Source organism: Clarias gariepinus, chromosome 3 (assembly GCF_024256425.1).
Source record: "Clarias gariepinus isolate MV-2021 ecotype Netherlands chromosome 3, CGAR_prim_01v2, whole genome shotgun sequence".
NCBI lineage: Eukaryota > Metazoa > Chordata > Actinopteri > Siluriformes > Clariidae > Clarias > Clarias gariepinus.
The window spans coordinates 28,125,067-28,145,140 of record NC_071102.1 but is presented as its reverse complement, the minus strand read 5'-3'; positions in this window follow the sequence as shown (position 1 = coordinate 28,145,140).

Genomic DNA, 20,074 nt, shown 5'->3' with positions numbered 1-20,074 from the left:
ACACCCTACGAAGACACGTTGTTCATTTTGTAATGTACCTGTATATTTTAAATATATAATTTTTCATACAATATAAACTAAAAAATAATAAGGGCAATATACAAAAAAAAAAAATTAGCAGTATATTGAAACAAAACTAAATATATAAGTGCTTCACCCTTAGTGAAAATGCTTATTAGTCGTTTTTTTTTTTTAGTTATAGAATTTGAGCATCCTAAATGGGTTCCACAAAGAACTTTGTTTAATAAGTACTTACAGTTTGTTGGAGAGTACAACATAGGGTCCCTACCAGAGAGGGACCACACTTATCTTATCCTAGGTCAAATCTTGAGATGTTATGAATTCTTTAGTTGTCTGGGTGAACCCGAAAAATTTTCTGTATGTAATACTCTATAACAAAGTGTTTCTATTTTAGTTGGGGTTCTAGGCTTGGAGCTTTTTAAGCATCTAAGAACTGTACAATGAAGTGTTTAAAAAAACATTCAAAATATGTTTTACATGTTAAACGTTTTAATCCTCTAAGTGTATTAGATTGAATATTGCAGAAATGCATTTTTTTTTTAAACAATTCAGAATCAGTCTCAGTTATATCTGTAACAGTAAAACCTTTATGTTAAAAATATTTGGCCGGATTTGCAGTAATTATTAAAAAGTGAACTAGAAATAGAAAAAAAGTTTATAAGAGTGGTGAAATTTCCTCTTTTTGTTTTTATTGATACTGTATTTGGATATTTCTTTTCTTGCTGTAACGGAATGTGATGTGTTTCAAATTTATTCAAGTTCACAGGACCACATCCTTCTCAGAATCACTGATGGAGAAAAAAGACATGGAAACTGCCACCTGTTTGTAATGAGACCCCCATCTGCCTACCAATTGCATTTTTAACTGGCTGCTTTTAAACTTCACACAACCTGTGTAAAAGCCCTTAGGCTCCATACACCACTGTCTCTTAGTGGCACAGCTGAAAAGGGACAGGATTTTATTATGCGAGCTAGTTTAGCACCTTGCATGTAGGCCTCCATACTGTATATGATATGATGTGTGCATCAGCATGTAACCTGCCACAATATATTGCAATTTAGCTGAGCGTTACTTATAGTAAGCATATAAGATACCTCATTTTTAGTGAGCACAAAGCTTGTGTAACCTAAAGAATCAAGCTGGTAACTGAGTCAGGAAAAAGATGAGAAACTTCCTGCTGGTCCTCTGGGCTTCTTCTTGCACCTCCAGGGTCAAAGATGTGGTTCCAACCTCGGGTCTGTTTATGTGGAGTGGCCATGCTCCCCCTGTGCTTGGTGAGATTGGCACCCTATTCAGGGTGTATCCTGCCTAGAGTCTCATGGTATGCCGCAACCCTGTGCAGGACGAGCAATGTAAGGAATGATTGAAGTCATAACTCATTTTCACTTTTTTAACAACCGTTAAATCTGTTTTTAGCAACAGATTAATTATCTTATCAGCAGCAGGTGTGAGCTCTCAGCCTTTCCCTTGTTACTTTTTACCAACTTTGTGCTTTTCTCTTCTCTGACTATTTCCTCCTGTCTGTTCTACAGGCTGCCTCAAACTTTTATTTTAGGATTGCTGTCCAAATGTAATAAGGTACAGATAACTTGGCAGTAATCCATCCTCTGTATAAAGTTTAAAAAGTTTAATTATTGAAAAATCCAAGCAGATTTTGATAATATAGTGTATTTCTAACATGCTCATACTGCACATAATGGCTTGCTCTCGTATGATGTGGCATGCATTTTTGCAGTATTTTCCAGAGACAGAAAGATGGGGCGTGCACTGTCTGAAATAAAAGCATGGAAAGCAGGATAAACACTGGAGCCGGTAGTTGTGCCTAGTTAATGACTGCTTCAGTTCTTTATAGAAAACAAATAGTGAAGTAAGTACTGCTTTCCAAAAAATAAAAGGTGACAAGGTCTCCTGCTTGCAGTAGTTACAGTACAGACATACACTAGAAGTGCCTGTGAAAATTGCATTAATATTCATTGTGTGTCATTTGTACAAGGCAGAATTAGTGCAAACACGAAATAATGTACTACAATACAAAAATGTAATAAGTTAATTTAATAAGTTGTTATTTTTTTTGTCGAAGAGAAAGAGAGAAAGAGAGAGGCTGGTAACATATGAGTATATCTGCTAAAATATGAGTGATAAGAACAAATTGGTTCCATGGATGTTCCATAACATTACACTTAAGTATAAATGATTTTGTTGCCAATATCACCTTTACAGAGCTATCTCATGAACAGTTGTCGACCTTCTGTGCATGCAATCTCTACAAAAAGACGAATGTTTCCTTCATTCACAATAATTAACATGGTTAATATTTTATTACTGAGTAAAAATCCCATGACAAATCAAACAAATCATTTAAAAATCATGTTAAATTAGATAAGAACAACAAATAGAAGCTAATCAGATTTCCTCTGGTTCCTCCTAAAATGGGTCCTGAGATTATTCTGGATGGAATAACTGAGCTGAAGGAACTGATGAATTATCATGTAAACCTTAAGTATTATACATGCATATTTATATTTAATAGCAGAGGGAAAAAAAAGGAAAAGAAAACTAGATGAGGCTAGCTATACAAGCTATTCAACGTTCAGATCAGTAGGAAAGACTCCGCATTCCATGCTGTTGTGGCTCAGCTATTTTAGTTTAACTGAAAAACATGTCAGGAAGCATGGTGGCATAGTGGTTAGCACAGTGGCCTCACACATCCAGGGTCGAGGGTTCGAGTCTCGCCTCGGGTCTGTGAGTATATACTTTGCATGCTCCTGTGCTTGGTAAGTTTCCTCTGGGTACTCTGGTTTCTTCCTAGAATACAAAGACAGATTAGGCTAAATTGCATTTTCAAATTGCCTGTAGTCTGAGAGTATATGCCCTGCGATAGATTGGCACCCTGTCCAGGGTGTATTCCATCCCAGTGCCCCAGCTCGACAGGGTTTGGGTTCAAGCCTCCAGTGGTTTTGTAGAGGATAAGCAGTATAGAGAGTGTCTTTCTACACAAGGCATTTCTTTTCTACATAATATGTCGATTTGTTTTCTTATAATAAAAGCAGCCACCATAAAGTTGTTGTCCTTTTAATAAACTATTTAAATTTCAGGCTTGGGTAAAGGTCAGATATTTGTGAGGTTTTAAGGGTCAGTAAGAAGCTTCCAAAGGCACCTGGAAGATATTAGACGCATGGATACAAAGTACATATGGGTCTTAAAACCTCATCAGGCCCATCTACGGATGCTTTTGTAACTATATCAGTTTTGTTTATCCTAAAACATAATCTGCTTGATGATTTACAGGAGTGATTTGGAATAAATGAAGGTTGTTGAGAATTTGTATTTGGAAAGCTCTAACTGTTGAAGTTTTTCCCAGTTGCTTCCCATCATATAGACTTCACTTATACGCTTCATTTTTAAATGAAGTTTTCTCAGATTTTTCCTACCATTTGGTTAAATGTGCAGGTCTGGAAGATGATGCCAGAAATTCCAGTAGAGAACTTCAGTCGACTGTAATTTTTCCACCTTTCTTTGTCTAGTCCCTCCCCTTCTCTCCTCCGCGAGCTCACACAGTGGAAAATCATGGTCATTGCTAAGTCGAGGCTCGGCCCCCTGTTCTTAAACATCTCTCAACTAAACAGTTCTCAAAACTCTGTTCTTTGCTAACTCACTCGCAGAATGCATTTCATTCTGGTCATGTCACTGTTGTAACACTCAGTACAAGTCTACAAGTAGATGAGCTGACCAAGCCAGAGCAGCTATGCATCATCACCCTGTATGTCTGCAAACAGAAAGCTGCCACATCACAGGCATTGGCTCCAAAAAGATTGAAATGGGAGGTGATGGGGTTGTGTTGTCAATTTCATCTGTAGAACCAGCTCTCAGGGTCTGTCGTTATAACAAAAAGCAAAGGGGTGGAAACAAATTGGGGGTGAGGAGTTGAGGAGGCTGCGCTCACCACATAGCTGCAGCATGAGTACATGCTTACTGGCTCCTATCCAACTGCACACCACAGCATCTGGTTGAAATATTTAGTCTTTTCCTTCGTCTCTCTCACTAACTCTGTTTTTCTCTCTCATATTTGCTCAGCTTGTCTCCTTTTTAAACAAAGACAAACAAACCCCCAACAAGAAGCGTTTTATATATATATATTTTTTGCAATATTTGCATAATTTTTTATATATGTCTTGCACATGTATGTACCAGTCACGGTTACTGGTCATGTGATGACGTCATCATGCAATGACAAGGTGGTGCTTCTCTAATCAACACAGAAAATGGGAACAAAAAATTACATCTGTTCATCTCTTTGCATCTATCTTATGATACCCGTATATCAGTGTTGGATCCCCCACCCTCCCTTTTTTTTTAACTGTTGGGAAATGCATACTTTGCGGTTGTACATAAATGAAATCAGATTTTCCACCTCTTTCACTGGTTCCTTACTTTTTTGAAGTTTTATAATGACATTTTTCAAACGGATTTATGTCCTCACTAACAATTAATTAAATTCAATAACCATACGTCGTCAACTAAATGAGTTCACGCACACAAAGTATAAGCCATTCTCAGACTTGTCAGAGGTTTGGATGCAAGCTTGCCTGCCTCAAGCTTCTCTCATTCCAATCTAAGGAGAAAAAAAGTAAACTAGACAAACTCTTGGGTGTGTCCACAAAGCCTTAGCTCTCTTTTTCTCTAGGTTATACAAAGGAGGAGGAGCCGACATCAAGATGATTATTTCCCTTCCATTCCTTCCTAAATCAGACTTCTTCCACGTGTGCATTTCAGCATGCTTCAAATGTTAACCCTTTCAATGTCTTTCTACAGGGTGTACTTAAAGTCCGTGCTGGGTGATAGTGTGCTGATCAAATGGCCAGCCATAATGCTAACAATACACATGCCAGACATCATGGCACTCTTTTATTTATTCTTTATTTAACCTGTGTCTCATCCTACCTTTTGTGACCAGTGTGTATCAGGACACCCACTGTGCTCGTCTGCAGTCAGGGGGACTGGAAGTCTTCATAATACAGCTGCAAATATAGTAGCAAAACTGTAATTAAAGATGAAAGAATGTTATTTTGAGCCAGGTAGATAATACACAACATTAATTTTCAACGTAGAAATACAATTTCTGTTTGTTGAGTTACAGTACAGTGTTTGCAGTCTTGTAGACACAACATTTCTAATATGCTATTCTTTTTTTTTTGTTGCATGACCTAATTTACAACTAAAGGAGTATACAATGGAGTCAAAGAGATATGTTGTGGTGAGCTGAATCTGCTGTAATAGATGTTAGCTGCTATCTACTGTACATGTTCTCTACCCAACATGCGCTGCTAGCTAACATGCTTGCTAACTTTTTTCAGATCTAGTCATACTACTGTACATACTATATACTGTAGTACTGTACATCCATCTTCCTTTTAATTACACACCTTTAATCTTAATGTCTTGATTAAACCATAATAATATGATATAGCTTATTTATTAATATAATAATAATTATATAAATAAATATATTGCCAAAAGTATTCTCTCACATGCTTTCACATGCATATGAACTTTTGTAACATTTAATTCTTAATCCATAGGGTTTTATTTGATGTTGGTAAAACAGCTTCAACTCTTTTTAAAAGGTTTCCACAAGGTTTAGGAGTGTGTTCATGGGAATTTTTGTCCATTCTTCCAGGAGCGCATTTGTGAGGAGAGATACTAATGTTGGTCGAGAAGGCCTAGTTTGCAGTCTCTGCTCTAATTTATTCCAAAGGTGTTCTATCTGAGGCCAGTCAATTTCTTTCACACCCAATCTGCTCATCCATGGCTTTATGGACCTTGCTTTGTGCTCTGGTGGACAGTCATGTTGGAAATGGTGTTGGGTAGTTCTTCAGGAGTTGGGCTCTGCCCCTTACTTTCAGTGAAGGGATGCTGCAGCATACCAAGACATTTTGGACAATTTCATGCTCCAAACATTGTGGGAACAGTTTGGGGATGGCCTCTACCTGTTCCAACATGACTGCACACCAGTGCACAAAACAAGGTCCATAAAGACATTGATGAGCGTCTTTGGTTTAACATCATATTAAACCGTACTTTTAGCAATATAGTGTGCGTAGATCCTCTAATTAATTTTGGATTTTTTTTTATGTGGGATGGCCCACATAAGCATATTTTTCTTGTGTGAAACAAATTGAAAAAATTAAAAGTTTTTTATCACTCAAAGTAGCTCTAGTGCTCATACTTCCAAACTCTAAACTCTAGGTATGCTAACACTTGATGCCAAGAAGCTTTTTTGAGGTCTTTAACTCAAGGATTCACATACTTTTTCCACTAGCACTTTGATGTTTTTATTGTTGTTCTCAATAAAGACATAAAAGATCAGTTTTTTTTCCATTATTATTTTAGCCACATTATATTTGTCAATACTCTTGAAGATTAGATCACATTTTATGACAAATTGATGCAGGAAACCATGAAATTCCAAAAGTTTCACACACTTTTCCTTGCCTGTGTGTGTGTGTGTTTTAAAATATTCTTAATATTCACATTCATATATAACACAGCTTTCTTTGAGGACAAAATCTGACAAAAATCTCAAACAGTTTACTGTTTAATTACTCAGTATGTGTGATTGAAAACCAAGAAGAAGTATCATATTTTAGTGGTTTAAATTTTTTTTTTTTATATAGATACATTCTTGTTAACCATAAAGGTAAACACTAGATGCATACTCACATGTTTGTTTTTTAGATAAATAGACTTTATCCAAGTGAACTTATAAGTAATATGTACATATCCATGATGCTGATTATGGGACCAAGGATCATACTTTTTATATAATATTTGTGTATTAACTATACAATTCCTACCTATTTATCATCCTATTATCTTATTTCTTGTTTGTCTGCAGGAACTCTAATTGACTGTGGGACTTTATATTATAATTAGGGGTAGGGTAGAACTACATTGAACACCATGATTTTTTTTGAGTAAATTCCAATAAAATGCAGTGTTAAAAAGAACTGTGCCGTTGCCAGCGTTGCATTATGAGCTGGAAGTAAAAACGAGTTTAAGGGCTCTTAGTATTGAGAATGGAGAAAACACACCCTCAGGTCATGAAGTGTGTGAGGACAAGCCCTGACTGGTGTTGCAGCAGATCCATCTCTCTCAAATTACACCCATTCTCGGTTTTCTAGCCTCATTCCACTGTGCACACAAAGTCGGGTTATTTTACTAATTTTAGGATTCAGATTTTTACACTAGCTATCTGAGACAAAAGAATATAATCAAAGCTACTTGTTTCTATATAACCTTTGAATATGAATAATAAAATTCCATTTTACAATCATAAACTTGTTTACTTTTTTTTTTTACACTATTTTTTTGGAACCAGTTTAATTATTTCATTTAATTATTCTTAACTGTATACTTGTGATTTTTTTGTGTAATAATATTGGAAACATCAGTGTCAGGCTGTTAGATTAAAGAACACAGGACAGTTACCTTTTTTTTTTTAGAGTATTATGATTGTCAGAGTTAAATTAAAGTAAGCAATTTTTATCCCTTTTCGGAAACCCTGCATCATGTGACTGACAGAACCACATCACCTCTGTGTCGTGGCAGATGTTATATACCACTGTACTATATAGCAGATGTTAAAAGAATGTCATGTTCCCCTTTGTGAAAATATAGTTTATTTTTAATGTCAGAAGAGCATACCTAATTTTGCTGTAGTTATAAAATACTTTATTTAAGAGAAATCACAAAAGTGCTGTTGAACTGAATACCAGCACAGCTGTGATTTGGCCATAGGCACTCCTGGAACAATGCTTATCCAGTCAAATAGTGGACCAAAAAAATCTATTGTACAGAATGTTTTATGATAAATGTTATGGCATGTACTTCATGATGCATTATTAACTAAGCCTTAAAACCCAACTTCTTTATAAGAAAAATCACTTGACAAACATCCTGTCCCATGAAAGTTTGAGTCATATTTTTTACATCAAGTTTAACAACAAAGTGCTGCTGAATTAACTGTTTCTATAGTTAAATGATAATATATTTGTACTGTAATGTATTTAAATGACATGTGTTAATGCAAGTGACTGTGGGCTGAATTTGTCAGTCATTGGCGAGGTTGTATGTTTAATGCCCTTATAGCCTGAAGGAAAAAGCTGCTGTTCAGTCTTTCAGTTTGTGCCCTGAGTGACCAGAGTCTCTTACCAAATGGCAGCCACTGAAACAGATTGTGATTTGGGTGGTTAACGTCTTTTATAATGCGCTGTCTCCTGGACCTGCACCGCCTGATGTACAGTAAATGTCCTGTAGATCAGGCAATTCAGTCCTAGTGATGCGTTTGGCACACCTGTTTACATTCTTCAAGTCCTTTTTGTCCTGGAAGCTGTTGTTCCCATACCAGACAGTAATATTCCCAGAGACAACAGATTGGATGATCAAGGTGTAGAAGGTTTTGTGCAGACCCCAGGAGATCCTGAACTTCCTGAGCTGTCTGAGGTAGTACAAGTGCTCCTGGGATAGGCTCCAGGCATAGTCTTCTTCACCTGTCAGGAGTTATGAGGTGTATATGACAAGTCCTCAGAGATATGAACTTTCAGATACTTGTAGATGGTCACCCTCTCCTCCACAGACCCGTTTATCTTGAGTGACGTGTACTGAGAGACCTGCTTTTCTCTCCTGAAGTCCAGCACCAATCCCCTGGTCTTTGAGACATTTACTGTAAGTCTAAGTTATTGACCTACACCAAGAAGATAGTGCTGCTGTGTCCTCCAGATAAACTGTCTTGTCGTTGTTCTGGATCAGACCAACCACTTGTGTCATCCACAAATTTCACAATGGAGTTGTTGCTGTGTCAAGCATAGTAGTCGTGAGTGTAGAGAGAGAAGAGCAGCGGACTCAGAATACAACCTTGAGGTGATCTGAGAAGCAATAGCAATAGGTATTATGTTACAACAACCAAAATAATATGTATAGGACCGGGTATATAATTGGGCTTGTGTTTGAGCTACAGATACGCACTATGTGCAGTTATTCTTAATTAAATGTTTTACCTTAGCCTCTTCAGACGCCCACATAAATGCAGAAACAAGGAATTACTGCTGTCTGCTATAAAACAGATGTGAGGTAAATCAGACAGATTCATTTTGTTCCATCATCCTGGACGGACCGCAGTTAAACAGTTATTAACATTTAATGTAAGTAAAGCTGTCTAAAAAAGAAAAACTGTTGAACTGTTAAATATACTCACTCACTCATAGTTTATAACACTTAATCCTGTATATAGGGTCACGGGGGGCCTATTTACACACACACACACACACACACACACACACACACACACAGTGTTTCAATTTTTGAAATGCCAGTTAGCCTAATCTGCATGTCTTTGGACTGTGGGAGGAAACCCAGGAAGAACATGCAATATCCATGCACACAGGGGCAGGAATTGAACATGGCTGGAAAACAAACCCGGACCCTGGAGGTGCAGGGCGATAGTGCTAACCTCTATTTTAGCAGAATGCTACAGCTTGATACAATGCAAGCAGGCGTCATCAAATGGTTAAGCAGAAATAGCATTTCCAGGCTATGGAACAGGTTACCAACAACTGGTTCCACTGCCATCATCATTGCCTGAAATTTTGGGGCAGATGGATGCACAGATTTTTGTATAAAATCAAACAATTACTGTATTTGACAGAAATACATTTTGTAAGAAATTTCTATGTGCAACATTTATTTTGTCCATGATGGGTTTTAAAGAATAGATTGGGATTGGGATAACACAAGGGTTAAGAATAACTTTTTGAAATTTCACTATACTCACCTTTCATCACAGGAACAATTTTTTTCTGATATCATATTGCTGATATTGTGAGTAGACAATTTATTTATATAAAGCAAAATAATTAACAGTCATAAGGCTTTTATTTATCATCCTAATGTATTGCAATATACTATATTGCTACAAAACATTGCTATACTGATTATCTGTACAAGAAAGGAAATAATCAGAATCAGCTGTTCTTCCTGAGGAGACTAGGCTCATCTGTATAAAGCTCCTGCTGATGTTTTACTAGTTAGTCATTGCCAGTGTACTCTTTTACGAGGTAGTGTGCTGAGGAGGAAGCTTCAGAAGTAGAGATGCCACACGATTAGACAAGGTTGTCAGGAGAGCTGGTTCGGTGAGTGGCTTGGAGCTTGGATCTTGAGGCAGCACTGGAGAGGATAGCATCAACTAAACAAGTATGGTTTGTTTGAAAGGGTTGCCAGGAGCCTCTTTTGTTTAAAAAGGACAATAAAGCATGACAGCTATACCTTAATCGAAAAAAAGAATAAATGTTTTGGAATGGCCCAGTCAAAGTCCAGGTCTCAGTCCAATGAAGAAATGCTGTGATTGGACTTTAACCGAGCTGTGCATAAGTGATAGCACAAAAACCTCCATGAATTGAAGCAATGTGTAAAAAAACAATGGGCTAAAAAAAATTTGAGAGACTGATAAAGTTATACAGAGAGTGATAACTTCAAGTTATTGCTGCTAAAGGTAGATCTACAATCTGTTGAATCATGATTTTTCATTTTGGCTTCATTCTTGTTAAATAAATAATGGCACAGTGAAAAAAATGCTGCTGTTCGTCTTTTGACTAATCCCGAGACCTGCTACAGTACAATGGATAATTGTTTTTATTTATTTATTTTTTCTAGGATTTCCCCCCAATTTTTTCTCCCTAAGTTAGTCGTGTCCAATTCCTCCCCACCACTAGGGTCTTCACATTAAGGCTACTATGTGCTATCACGTGATCTCAGGATGTATCTCGGGGCCTAACAGTGAATAATTTCTATTATGTTTTTACACAAAACCACAAAATTAAAAGAGGGCACTAACATTTACACATTACTATATATCTAAGAACTGTTACAGCAAGGTTAGGGTTAGTTATTGATTTAATAATCAAGGTGCTGTTCATGTTAGTTTTGCTTAGTTTTAGTCTCTCTCTTGACTAACATTATTGTTCAAACCTGTTCATATAGAACATTTATGGATTAGTTGAACTATTGATAGATGTAAAAAAGGTTTCAGGTACAAAAAATACTTTACTACTTTTAATTAAATGAATTATTGGTACAGTAAAACTATTTTATTCAAGTCAAGTGTGTTTAGTTGGGTTTTTGTGGTGATTAATTCATGTGTGAAAATTATTCCTCAAGCTTTCAGGGCCACTTTCACAATTTGAGTCCTGGAAAATATTTCTGACTTAATTTTATTGCCACATAATGTTGCTGAAACTAGCCATGACCAACTGAAGCAACCCCAGATCATAACTCTGCCTCCAGAGGCTTGTACAGTGGGCACTATGCATGTTAGGTTCATCGCTTCATGAGCTTCCCTTCCTACCCTGACACACCCATCGCTCTGGAATGGGGTCAATCTGGACTCATTAGACCACATGACCATTTTCTGGGAAATTTGTCTCCATTAACTAGTTTATTTCTTGTCACATTTCTACTATTTATTTTAAAATACAGCTTCACAAAATGTTCAAGTGATTTTTTTTTTCTCTGACTAAATTTTTTTGGCAAAGTTGATGGTTCAACACTATCCTTCCAGGTTTTTATTAATGGTATGGACAATTCTTAACTTTTTTTAATTTATTTCAACAATCACTTCTTTCACTACAATCACATCTTTTCCACAACCACGATAAATGTCTCCATACTTAGTTGTTTAAGAAAAGAGAAGCTTCATACTGCATCATTTTGAAAGAATTGTTGCCAGCTGAATATTAATCACTGCTGTAATTATCCAATCAAAACTCAATCAAATGCTCATTTTAACCCAACGGTGACGTCTTGCACATTTTACATTTTATTTGTCACTGTTTTTTTTTTTTGACCAGGCAGTGTATATCCATCTTTGCCTTGATCTTAAGAGAGACCTGATCAAGAAGGCTAAATTTAAATGTTTGTAATTTTTTTAATTTTTGGTTTAATATTTAAAGGGAAGAATCTTCAGAAATTTCTTTTTTTTTTTGGACTATCTTTTACTGGACATTCAATCAAGCTTGGCGTCCTTTATGAATAAAACGTTCACACTGACAGAGGTGAACAATGTTCAAATGTGACTGCAGGGTAAAAAAGCAACTGGCACAGCTTGGCTAGCTTCTACACGCTACTGTGGAATTTAACTACCTGTGAGCCCTAATAAGAGTTTAGTTCATCCTCTCTTCTTATCTACAGTATACTTCTCATTCTAACAAATCCTTGGCCAAATCAAATTCACACTTCGTCCTGTTTTCAGGTGAAGGAAATATAGTTGTGAATCTTGAGTAGCTGTGATGGAGTGGATATTTTCTTAGCTTGGAGCAGGCTGGAGAAATCTTGCAGAGTTTGGCGCAGTACTCTTTCCTTTGCCTGTCCCTGGGGCCGCTAGACAAACACACTCAATAGTTACCCGAGATCCAGACCTCCCCTCTGCTGGTTCACAACATGGCTGCTGTGTTTTCTCTCATCTGATCTTCAGCTGGTGTCATGAGTGTGTGTACATGTGGGTGCATGCAGGCCGCAAAGGGAGTATTAATCGGCCCCACTGGCCGCAGATGTGTCCGAGATCCACTTTTTAATCTTTGCTAGGTTTCTCTATAATGAAACTAAACATGCAGTGATGCATTAATCCTCTATCCATTGATCATCTAAAAAATTTTTGTATATGCATGTATGGAGTATTGCTGCTTCAGGATGTTTCAGAGTATAATTTGTCACTTTAATAGAATTAGTACTTGATGTAAGGTATTTCTAAATGTTTTTTTTTTACATATTATTTTATGCAGCATGTGTTATGGAACAAGAAGATAAGTGGTAAGGAGGGAGGGCTAGCTGAAGTGGGACGTGCTTTAAAAAATCCTGTCCATAGCTTTTTATCCATCTGGGTTTCCTCCAAGATGTCCGGAATGCTCTTTTTCCTCTTTTACTTTTTCATCGCACTACATTTGTCCCATGTATTTGTCTCTCTTTGGTGATGTTAAATTAAAAGATTAACAAATTCATGAAGTATTTCTCATCATTCAAGGTTCTGCTGGACTATTTAAATTGTACTACTGATCATATTTCAATATTATAAAATAAAATAATGTCATTAGATTATTAGTAACTACTTTCAAAGTCTGTTCTTCTTTTGGGCAAAAGTTTATGCTTAAGGCATGTTGGCAGGCCAGCTCATGCGGTTTCTTTTTCACAAGCACAATTCTTTTTGTTTTAGCAGTAGATGACGTGGCTGCCGGTCCAAAGGAAGGATTTCAAGGCCTGCTCTTTGCTGTACACATCTTCAGAAAGAGAAGGAAAAAATCCTAATGATATACAAACCGAGCCAAAGAGATTTGGAGTCATGCAGCTGCAGTTCGAGTTGCTGTTGAGCTCCTCCTTCAGGGGGAAGATGGGTCAGAATTTAGGACAACAAGCTCCAGCCTAGAAAAACATAACATTAGAAACAGGGCAGTAACACTGTGGGTGCTGAGTTAATCTTTATGAAGGTCTAAGCTAGTAGTCTTTATATGGTCTACCCTAATGGATGGCATGGGTCGTTACTCAAGCGTATTTTAAAATGGTCATAAATCAACAAAACAACTGCCAAAGTGCTTTGCAACTACCTTTAGGTGTAAACTCAAAAGCTAGAAAACAGAAAAGGAATGAAAAGAACGTAAGGAAAATGGGTTTAAGGCATGCAAAAGTTTTCTTTTTCCTTTTGTCTTTTTTTGGCCAGATGGGTTTCTCTTCTCTGCCTTGTCTCAGCTTCTGTGATTCATTTTCCATGGGCACAAAAATTGTTGCCCCTCCCTCTCATACTTCTCTCTCTCTCTCTCTCTCTCTCTCTCTCTCTCTCACACTTTTTCAGTCTATCTGACTTGGAAAATAAACAGCAGAAGAAAGGAATCAAGGGTTTTTAAGGTGCATAATTTTAAGCAGAGGATGGTGCTATTCTTGTCCCCCTGCTGGTTAGATCATGTGGTCATTTTAATGACTAGTATAGGGGTTTGCTCTTCCTGGGTGCAAAGAAGTCTTATCAAATAGGGGTTATATTTTGGGAGGCGGCGCTTGCATACATCACTTTTGTTGAATTTGAGAGGGACACCCCTTTCCTAATAAAGCTTTTATCAAGCTCTCTACACTCCTCCTACTTCCTGGTATTTTGCCCACCTACATGTAAACAGGAGCAAAACGTCCCCACAGCCCACCCCATGCAGGGGCTTCCCTGTCACGTTATATTGGTTTACAAGGTGATCTACAGTATACACTAAGGACATGTTTTGAGTCATGTAAATAAATTAATACAGTGAGAGACAAGCAGTATTTAATATTTACAAAAAAAAAAACAAATTAACTTTAAATCATTTGGTATATTTACCAGCAAATTAGCATCAATGCCTGTAAGTGCAGTATGGTTTGGATATGAAGCTGTTTAATCTGAATGATTAAAAAACAGATACATATGCTAACTTTAGTAACCATTTGTAACTATTCATCTGAATTGGCTAAATGGTGTTGTTATAAATAATATTATAGTATGCTTTGGATTTCTAAGCCAAGACAGTGTGTATAGTTCAATAAAGCAGTTCAATAAAAAGAGCGGCAGATTTGGGTTGCCTAAATTTAGATACTTGATACTTTAGAGGAAATATTTAGCCCCTAAATAAATATAAAAAAGCACTAAAATTATTATTAGAAGAAAACCAAAAACTCACATAAGCCATTGATTAAACTAGTCAACCAGCATGTCTGTAGGTTAACTATCATAAGCCTTCTTAAGTGATGTGTCATAACCACAACAAAATATAAGAGGATGTATATTACTCAGCCATAACAGTAAAATGCAAAACATTAAGCATAATTTTGTATAGGTTCCCCTTGTGCCGCCGGAGCAGCTCTGGCCCCTCAGGTCACAACACCTCTGGGGTTGTCCTGTGGTGTCTGGTTCTTTGATGTTAGCTGCTAGCAGATTCTTTGGGTGCTATGGGTTGTGGCCCTCCATGGACTGAACTTGTTTTATCCAATTCCATGGACGTTTGGATAAATTGAGATCTGGAGAGTTTGGAGGCTGGAACAAAAATCTTGGACTCTTTGCCTGCTAAGCCCCAAAACTTAGACAGGTTTTTGATGCATTGAGTTTTCTGATACCTTTCTGTACTGGCCATTATTTATATTTGGCCATTTATATAATAATATATATTATTCTGTGGGATTGGACCAGGCAATTCTTTAGTCTTTAGTCATAAATGAGACTTAAGTGTCCATGATCTTGTCACCAGTTTACCTGAATAAAATTAATAATAAATAGAATACTAATCACCTTGCAGTGGTTTTAATGTTATAGCTGATTGATGTATGCTTAACAAAGTGTTTATTACTTACAATTATATTTATATTATACCTTTCGTAGCCTGAAGAATAAGCATTTCAATGACATACACAAACATAAAAGAAGAAGGTGAATAGACAACTATAGTTTCATAATAAAATGCATGCACCAAATTTTATTATAATTATTTTATTATTTTATTTTTACAGATTTCTGGTCAGTCTGAGTATGGACTGTGCTAGAGACAAATAACAAGGAATCCTAAAATATCCCTTTTAACCATTAACACATTAATATGTCAATTTAAAGAAAATCAGAAATCCATTAATCCATGATCTGGTCCACCTGTACCATCTGAAAGACGTGATCATGCATTCTATGCCTACCTGAGTTGTTGCTCATAAAGCTGAAGGAAAATCAACAAAGTATTAAAAAATTTATAAAACTTCTTGCTAAAAATGCAACAAATTTAGATCCATACATTTTATCATTAAATTATGGATGTCTATTTATGTCACCTGGCATAAAAAATGCCAGCTGAGATTTGCAGAGATTTTAAACATAGAAGCACTTATAAAAATGAAATCATAAGGATATTTATAGCTATTATACTGTATATTTATAGGTACAGTATTTATAAGGGTTTTTACTAAACCATGCACCATTAAAAGCACACAGATTTCACTGCAGAAGTGTCACTATGCTACACTTGGATATAAATAGCAAAATTTTAAATACATAGGAAATCATTACCAAAGACGAACTATTTCCACTTGCAGCCATGTTTTATAGATAAGGCTGATATGCTTTGGATAAGGTTTTTTATTGGTGCATGAAATTGGAGACCATTTTTTTTATTTCTTAGTTCTTACTCTGTCAATGGAAAAATAGATGTATTAGTGATTAAATCATGGTGCCACATTAAAAAAAAAAAATCAGCTTGTTAGCTTGTTAACAAAATAACGCTATTTAGTTTATTAGATCTGGTTTGTATGACCCAACAGTGCAACAGCACATAATTGGTCAAAGATATTTATTTAACAGAAATAGGCATATCATGTATATAAGTATATATTATATATTTAAATTGATTCTGACATTGTGTATTTGTGTACATAATATACTCATACAGTTTTTGACTGATGCCATTAGTTCACACAGTCCCCTGTGCCACCTCAGGTGAACCTTCAGTAATGTTAACATTTCCAAAAATTACAGTGCATTGCTGTCTGCCACGTTGTCTTTTTCATTCTCTCTCCCCTCCCTGTCTCTCATCCCTCCTCGCCTCACATTTCTCCCTCTCTCTCTCTCTCTCTCTCTCTCTCTCTGCCCTCTAAGTTGTTCATTGCTAAGACTTATGATGTGGTGGATGCTGGGTTAGAGGGTGTGCCAGGGTCAATGTGCAGTTTCCTGCACATTTTTAAATAGCATTTGAAAATCCATTTTGTGTTTTAATGTCTGGATTATCTTATCAGGATGCATGGGTGAGGGTCACAGTGTATTGAAATTTGTTGGATATAAAATAAGCACTGTCATCTGAAACAGGCAAAAAATTGGATATTGGGCGTTTTAACTTTTCACACAAGGTGGCTTGAGAGAATTCATGAAACCACAAAGACGTGGCCCACTAGACAGGACAACAGAGCGCAGTACTGGATGGAAGAACAGGACAGAATAAATGGCATCTGCCCTGTGCATTTGGGTAGAAAAAGGAACACTGTAGCAAAAAGATCATTAGTAAAAGAACAGCAAAAGCGTGTAGTAGCAAAATTATAACATGCAGGTGTTTGCATGGCTTTGATTAGTAAAGGTGGGTATTGTGAGGGTGTTCGGGCCCACTATATCCTTTATTTTGGTTGGTCTTCAGAAGATTAAAAATCAAGAGATAGGAGGCACAAATATAGCAGAATTCCTGTAATCACTAGAAGCCACCCATAATTTTCTGTTTAAAGTAAAACTTACAATTAAAAACTACCCACAGTTCTTGTGTGGAACCATTTTTGTTGTAGGGTTCTACACAGGGCCTTTAATAGTTTACCCAGAGTGACAACAGAGCTTTTTCCTCCTTTTTTCTAACCCTATAGGGTTCTTTAGTTTGTTCTATTGTAGGAGCCCTTATCCAGTAAGTACTATGTAGAAACGTCCAACAGAGTAAGCTGTTTTGGGACACTACTCAAGAAAATCTAAGGAATTATCCTTGGTAAAGATAGTATGGATGTACTGTAAGTTGTAAAACTAAAATGTACCTGGCATAAGACTTCATTTACAGTTAAATGAGACATGTAAGATGCTTGCACGCTTTTCAATGCAGCATCTGAAAAGTTATCATGCAGTTGGTTACAAGCTTTTATTTTTTATGTCATGCTACTAAGCTTCCTGTGAGTTTGAATATGCAAAATTAACTTAGTAAAATATAATAAGAATATAATAGTAAATAGGATTAATAATTTAAATATAATTCAGAATTTAATGTCCCCCTACTGTTATTTTTGTTGTAAATCCTGAGCCACGTGGATTGGATACCAATTCATTAAAGGGCACAGTGGGCACTTGTGCACTTTCTGAGGTATGTTTTTTGAAAATGGAAGAAAACCAGAGAACCCTGAGGAAACCTATTTGTGCAAAATATGTACAGAAAAACCATGGGAAAAATCACATCTCAGAGACATAAAGGATGTACTAATTGGAAAGCTAAAAAGGAATCAGCTATTCATCTTAAGGGATTTTATTACTGAACTACAATTATTTAGTAACTACACTGAGAACAATGATTCATTTATCATCATAGTTAAGTAAAAAAAATGGACAAAGATAAATCATGGTAAATAATGGTATGTTTATGTTAAACTAATTAAATATAATTAAGTACAGTACAAACAAGTTAATTTAATAAAAATAGTCATGTAATAAACAGGTAAACGCTACACTAGGCCATATATTTTTTTTTAATTAAACTTTTGAGTGCACAGTGAAACTAATTGGGAAGGTACATAATTAAATGAGTGAGGTTCAGTCTTGATTCACAAAAAATCCTGTGATTTTAATGATCAGTTAAGTAAGATATAACATTTTACATTTTACATTTTAACTGCATTTGAATGGCACAGTATGTTTTCAGTTTTCCTTGTTTTTAAGGCATCAAAGTGATCAAAATAAGCATTTTACCATTTTAAACTGAACATTTATAAGCTTGTATTAACATTACAGCATGCTATGATTTATATTTCTATTAAATTACCGTAGTATAGCTCAGCTTCACTTTCTGCTTACATGAACTAAAAGAGGGGCAGCTCACTTCTTCTGTCCTACCCCAAGTTTAACCCCTGGGACCATTTATCTACAGAAACAATTCACATATATCGTAAAAATACTCTTAACCATTTATTATATTCTGCTCTATAAAAGAACAATATTTGTTTAAAACCCTATAATATTTTTTGTTGCCTTTTATTTTTTCAGCAAGTGCATATGTAGAGAATTATTTGCAGTTCAATGTAGATATGAAAAGCATTCATCATCATCTTTTCTCCAAATGACTTCACCAGATGAGGGAGGGGAAGAGAAAACAGACAGCTTAACACACAACACTCTAAAGCAAAATTAATTCTAAAATGTATAATATAATAAATATTTGAGAATTCATTATTTTCTTACATTGTGGATGGGTAGTTTTTTTTCTTCTTCTTTATTATCTGGTGGAAATCTACGGTAGTTATTGTATGCAAACACTAAAAGCACTTCATCTAATAGATTTTATCTGCCCTTTAGCATGTACTGTGAATGGGAGACCAGCATCCTCTTGTGGTTGAAAGCTGGGATGTATGCATAAGGAAGAAAAATTGTTGGGGCAGGCCTGTGTGCCACTTCTACAGTCCAGGAGTGGAGGTTTCTTTTTAATTTTGATTCTGTATGCATATCTTGATGAAGAATTCGTAGATTACAGTAAAAAGCTGTTTAAAAATATATATATATATATACACACCTAATTTTTACATCTCCTTATAAGAGTAGACAATAATAATGGAATGTACTGTACAATTTCTATTTAATTGAGTCAAGCAACTAAATAAATTACCCTTTTAGGAAATACAACGTCTATTAGAATTTGGGTATGGCTGCACTTTTCATAATTTTTTCTCCACCACAGTGATGTAGTTCAGTTCAAGGTGTTTGATAATAATATTTTTGAAACTGTATAAATTTACATTAGAAATTATATAGGATTATATTTAATATTTGGATGAAAATGTCTATGTTGTGCCCTTTCAGTCGCAACATGTTTGTTGCTTTTTCTGTATTTAGTTTTGTCTCTAATAAGTAAAATGCATGCTTAACTTGGTTAATGAAGTCAGGTGACTAACTTGGTGAAACATTTAAGATTCTAATCTTTTTTTTTTTTTGCTTTATAAAGCTTTTCGATTGCTTTTATGGTACTGTATATGTTCAGTCATTGTTGCCACATTGTCAATGGTTGTGCATTTCCAACGACACTGGCCAGCCAAAAAAGGCACTACCAAAATGGTACTAAGTAAATAGGTAAGAATCTTCCACAGGATAATTACTTCAGTGATTAATATGGTTCAGACATTATATGCCCTAAAAAATACAGTCAGCTGACTACCTGAATAAACTGAATAACAAGATTTTTCCATCTATGCAAAAGGTGGTCCAATTAAATATTGTGAGAGTGTGTGACTTTC